Genomic DNA, 6191 nt, shown 5'->3' with positions numbered 1-6191 from the left:
GTCCCACTATCATGTTCAGCCTTCATTTGGGTTTCAGTAATTCCTCTCGGTTACATTACCCTTGGTCATGCCCTACCAGGCCTCCTACACCCTCTTCTCCACAGATTTGGATCACTTGTCGTTCCCTGTCCCTGGGTTTGTTAACATTATTTCCTTTCTCCCCACCTTCCCCCATCCCATGTCCCCGCGGAACTGTCAGTCCCATTGTTTTTCCCCTCTAGATTGTTTATCCAGCCTATCTTATGTAGACAGACCTGTGGAGATAATAACATGCACAAAAAGAAGACAGCAAAACCAAGCAACAATATACAATAAAACAGCAACAACAAAAAGCCAATGACAAAAAAACAACAACACAACACTACAACAAAAAAGAAAAGCTTGTAGTTAGTTCAAGGACTGTTTGTTGGCTTTAGGAGTGTTTTCCCGTGGAGTCTGATGGGGTGCCAAGCCCTGGCCCCAAAGTCTATTTATGGTATTCTCTGGAGACTTCACTGCTCTGTTCCCTTGCTGTTCTGTAGCACATCCTTAGTGGTTTGCCTCGGTGTGGTGGGATCAGATCAGGCGCAATTCCCACACTGTGTCTCTAGTTTTGTCCCCTATAGGGTTATGGGTCAGTGAGGGATGTTGTGTCTCGTAGTGGAGCCGGCCATATGGTCTTCTCTGTGGATTGGCTGCTCTGAATGGGAATATCGTCATCAAGGCTTTGTGGGCCAGAATGTGCTCCACTCTCTCTTCCTCCCCCTTCATTTGCTCCCATGTACTCTGATCAGACATGTCCCTCTCCCTGAGCTGCAGCTTCAGTGCTTTCCTCTGAAATAAATTCCTCTGGAGGGAGGGGCAGCTGTCCACATAGTTGGGATTGGGACCGGCCCCTCAGACCTCTCCACGGGTTCCGTACTCCATGCTGACATGTTACATTCACATCTTGGAGCACCAGGTTGAAGTCTGGTCCCTCTTTCCCTGTGGAGATATAAACAATACCCTCCCCTTGAGTGGGTTAGTGCCCTGTTCCCCCGCTACCCATTTCTCTTTTTATTGTTTTTTCTTTCCCCAAGAATGAATTCTCTTATGTTGAGAATTAACACCCATCTCATTCCAATTCTAGTTATCTGACTCTTCTCCTGTACTCATTTTGTTCCCCTCCTAATTTGCTGCTTTATCTTTTCATTGCAGCAGGCCTAAGATTCCACTTCTTTCTTCTATGTCTAGAAATATGTTAGGTAGGGTTGACTAGAGAAACAAATCCAGTGAAACTCATGTATATGTGGAAGAAAAGAACTTTATATTAATAAGTAATTATATATCAGGAAAACATCCCAGCCTAGTCCAACTCAAGTCCATAAGTCTAATACTAGTCCATAAATCCCTTTTCAGATTCACGCAGTCACAAGCAATGATGCAGAATGCAGGAATATCACAGGTTGGTGGGTGCTAAGTCATATAGATTCAATGTTGTTGGACACATCCAGGGCCCTGGCAACAACCTGGGTCAGCCAGCAGGAAGGTGAAGCAGAGGGAGAGAGGGAGGATTCCAGGGCCCTCATTATGAGAAGGCAACGTCCACAAGGAGGCATCATCAGGTTATGATTTGATTGACAGGTTGAATATCACCCCTACACGTTTATGTATTTTCAAGTTGACATGAAATTATGTAACTACCACAAACCACCTCATGTCAACTTGACACCTTTACACAACTCTTTAGCCATCCATAATTTTTAAAACAAAAACAATAGTAACATCTTATTTGTGCCTAATAGGGTAAAACTAAAATACATACAATTCAAAATGTGCCAGCCTCATTTAAACATACTATTCTAGTAGTGAACAAAACAAAAATATCCTATGCCTAACAATTGCAGTTATGTGAACATGTACATAACTGTTCTATAATCCTATCAACATATGCCCAACTCATGAGCATTAGTAAGCCAGCCACTTCATGCCTTTATTCCCCCATTTTGGGTATCCAATTTCTATATTAACCATTTATATCAACCCAGTGTTCTGAGATGACAAGCTTTATTTTATTTTATTTTTTTAATGTGAAGCATTTTCATTCCAGATGGAACCTTGTAAATCTGCATTCATAAGCAAAGTCAAACAGGACAGGCCATCCATAAAGTCAGCAACAATGTGCATCAACTCACAGGCTTAAATATCTTATCTTCATATGGCCAGGTTCTGGTCACTTAAGCCACACCAGAATGTCAATTAGCTGCCTCACTTTCAACCATGGGCCCCTTTACAAATTCTAACAACCCTAACCCCCTTGGGGTAGGTCATGCCATAGGCTCAGGTTCTGCTCAACTCTTTAAACTTCAGACCAGCCAACCTGCTCTCATCTCTCCTCTAGTCCCTGTGAACCAGGTCCATGGATGTCAGTGGCCAGACTCATCCTGTCTCTCTATTGCTGCGTTTCTCCCACTTCCATTCAACAAGTGAATCCAGGTGGTCACCTAATGGGTATTTCAGGCTGCCTGCAGGCTCTCTTTAATGTTGAGTCTTAGACAGGAAATTTCTTTCATGGATCCAGATTTTTCCAGTTTCAGGAACAAATCTCCAGTTCAAATTTCAAAAAAGGTCAAATGGCTTCTCTTTTTTTTCTTCAGTCTACCAACAACTCTCTAAGCAAGTCTTTTCAAATGCAAATAAATGTCCTCAGTAATCAAGGCACTGGGTAGGGCTTTTCTAAGCCTTCTTTGCAAACACTTTCTACTAACCCATTTAACAGACCAAATGTAACGCCTTCACGTGAGGGCTTACAAACTCTCTATTCATACTTCCCAATAATCATTTCTATGATACATTATATCAATAACAATAGGTAGAAGAAACCAATATAAACCTAGAATATCCAGATCCTGAACTCAATTCTTTTTTTTCTAATCTCAATGCTTGAAACAGTCTAATTGAATCCTTTCTTATCTAAATTATTCCATTCATATGTAGTATGGCCTGATGCTTCTGGACTCTTTAAGCCAGGGCCTGGCTTTTGGTCAACCATTTTGACTAAGTAGCAGGGCTTCAGAGAAGTTCAAGGGGTGTTTTTGCCCTTTGAGCTCAAAATTTACATTTATCACATCCATTTTTACCATTTCAGACAGGAATAACCAAAGTCAACTTCCAGGAATCAAGACCTTCACTTCCCATGTCCTTTCTAGAAAACAATCAAGTTAACAGTGTGCCCCTTATCTGACCTCAGGCTAGCCAAAGAAGAAAACTACCATAAGGCAGAGGTCAGACAAGATCCATTCTCCATCTTCATGATCTGCTTCTCTAGTACCCCACTCCCCAGGTACCATAATGGCCAGGCTGACTAGAGAAACAAATTCAGTGACACTCATATACATGGAAGAAAGAGCTTTATATCAATGTATATAAAGTAATGATATATCAGGAAAACATCCCAGCCCAGTAAAACATAGGTTCATAAGTCATAAATCCCTCTTTATACTCACGCAGTCACAAGCAATGATGCAGAATGCAGGAATATCACAGGTCAGTGGGTGCAGAGAAATGTGGATCCAATGGCAGTTGTGATAGGTATGTTTATTGTGCCAACCTGGCCAATAGGAACATGTGGGATTAATCAGGTCAAAGTTTGATTGGAGGGCAAAGGGATAAATGGCTCCGTATGTCCCATTCCTCTCTATCTTGCTCTCTGGTGATCACACCAGCTTGTGGCTGCTTTAGCTAGTCTCTGCCCCAACTTGTGAGCTACACTACCTATGGGACAAGCCATCCTGTTAATCGTGTCTCTAAAGCTAGAGGTTCCTTGGAGACCTGCTTCACCACACTGCTGGTGTGTACATCACTTGAGCTTGAGGCTGGTGGATCCTATCTTGCATTGCTTGAGTTCGATATCTATCTGGGACTGCTTCTCTACGCTCTTGACCTGCTGACTGTTGGATACCTGCCCTGCTATTTGCTGCCATGGGTGGACTCTGCCTGCATTGCCTGAGAAAGACTCAGCTGTCTGCTTCCTTGACCTTGGACCCAGCAGCCCTCATGAGTTGAAGAACGTCCAGTATATTAACTGTTCCATGGAATTGAGTTGAACTGAGCCCTCTGTACTTCTGTGTGGAATAATTAGCTGTTGCATTCCTTTGTGCTGTATAAATATATATACATAATCCTGCCTAACACAGTGGAACAGTGGAAGACACAACCCAGGCCCTGGCAACAACCAGGGTCGGCCAGTAGGAAGGTGGAGGCAGAGAGAGGGAGGTTCCCAGGGCCCTCATTATGAGAATACTACACTCACAAGGAGGCACCATCAGGTTGTGACCTGATTCACAGGTTGAATACCACCCCTACATTTTAATGTATCTTCAAGTTGACATGAAACTATGTAACTACCACACAATCTGATAAGAAAATAGACTAAAATCAAAACTCAAAAGCCTTGTCTTATATTTTAGCCAATGTGGTACCACAGCACACTTTAAAAGAGTGGTTCCCTAAGTAATACTTATCATAACTGACCATTTGGGCTCAAGCGACAGCATTTATCCAAGGACAAAGTTCCAAAGGGCTAGGAGCTGTGGAAGAATACAGAGAGGTACATGGGGAGCAGGTGGCATGAATGATGTTACATTGAGAGGATTGTAATGAATGAGTTGAAACAATATGTATGATTCATTGACTATAAAACCGATGATCTACTCTGTAAACCTACACTCAATCACAATAAGTTTTTTAAAAGAAAACAATAAAATAATACTTTTTATTTTAAAAAAATGTTTAATTGAATCATCCTCTAACTAAGTGAGGCATCAGGCTCACTTATGAAGCTTTCCAAAATTTGAGACTTCTAGGCTCCAGACCCTTTATGACTCTGATTAGTATGTGTGACGTAGAATCTGACAAAACTGTTTCTCAAAATTTCCTCCATAATTAATAATACATACTATATTAGGGGTTCACGAGGGGAGCAGGATGGGAGAGGGAGGGAATAAAGAGCTAATGAAAAAGGACTCAAGAAGAAAGCTAATGTTTTGAAATTGTTGCTGGCAACATTTATACATGTTCGCTTGATATAATGGATGTATGGAGTGTTATAATATATGTAAGAGCCCCCAATAAAATTTATTAAAATAAAAAAATCTCCTTCATGTAATTTCCATAACCAATTTTTGCTTTGCCCTCCAAAGCTTCCTTTGGTTTTAATAACAACTAGTTGGTTGGTTTTTAGGGTTAAAACTACCCTTGCATTCACTTCCCGCCTGTTTGGAGTAGCTTGCCTGTGACCTTGATTTAAATCCACAGAGCTACACATTACAAATTTTTTCAAGAAAAGTTTTAAGTAGATAAATTAACTTCAGAGGTAAGTCAATGTGTGTGGATGCTGAAAGGCAGCTTGCTCCACTGGGCAACTGATTTCTACTTCACTTCTAGTGGGTAACTGGTAAATCAAGACCCTCTTATCTCAGTTGTTATTTGCAGAACTCCAAATAACAGAAAAGTAGCTAGCTAGTAGTAAGATAATGTTTTTAGACAGATATAAATGTGAAGCATTTTTTTAAACTACAGCCTCCTGCAGTAAACCTCAAAACATCCGTGTTTCTGATGTCCATCAAAAAGAGGGAAGTTGAGCAAAACACTGCTGTTTAAAAAGCTGTTCGATGAATTTAGAAAATATAAGTGGAAAAATAAGCACAATCTCATCCTTTAGGAGGCTTAACAGGCAATAAATGGAATCCAAGTTCCACTTATTCTACTCAAACAGTTAATAGTGAACACGACATGTGTTCACATGAAGTATTGGACATAATGCCATTCTGAACTGGTACAGAATCCACATCTATATTGTTCCAGCATCTTATGTGTATGTAGGCACTGTGGTATGTGGTCATGCCTTTCAGCTCGCTGATCTGGATGCACCAGTCCTTGGGCTCATGGTTGCTGTTGTAATGCTTCCAGGCAGCTCTATTGTACTCAGGAAGTTTTTGTATCGATTCAGCTGGCAGGGCCTTAGTGTATATAACTGCATCTGTCCCATAGCCCTTGAGGGAATACAACTTTAGGTCTCCTTAGAAGTACAGTGCATACAGGACTGACAGTTCTGGGGGGACATGGGAGAGGGGGAGGGGGGGCAAGGGAAGAGGTGTTAACAAACCCAGGGACAAGGGAACAACAAGCGATCCAAATTGGTGGGGAGGTGGGTGTGGGAGACCTGGTAGGGC

The 6191-nt window shown here is 41.6% G+C and overlaps 1 pseudogene; it reads right to left on the bottom strand.

Annotated features, from left to right (window-relative positions):
* Nucleotides 1-5726: 5726 nt before the first annotated feature.
* The window catches only part of LOC101655804, a 2770-nt pseudogene continuing 2305 nt past the window's right edge, over nucleotides 5727-6191 (bottom strand).

Source organism: Echinops telfairi, unplaced genomic scaffold (assembly GCF_000313985.2).
Source record: "Echinops telfairi isolate 266 unplaced genomic scaffold, ASM31398v2 ScPeMD7_7469;HRSCAF=8507_0, whole genome shotgun sequence".
Classification (NCBI taxonomy): Eukaryota; Metazoa; Chordata; class Mammalia; order Afrosoricida; family Tenrecidae; genus Echinops; species Echinops telfairi.
This window is presented reverse-complemented; position numbering and strand designations above follow the sequence as displayed.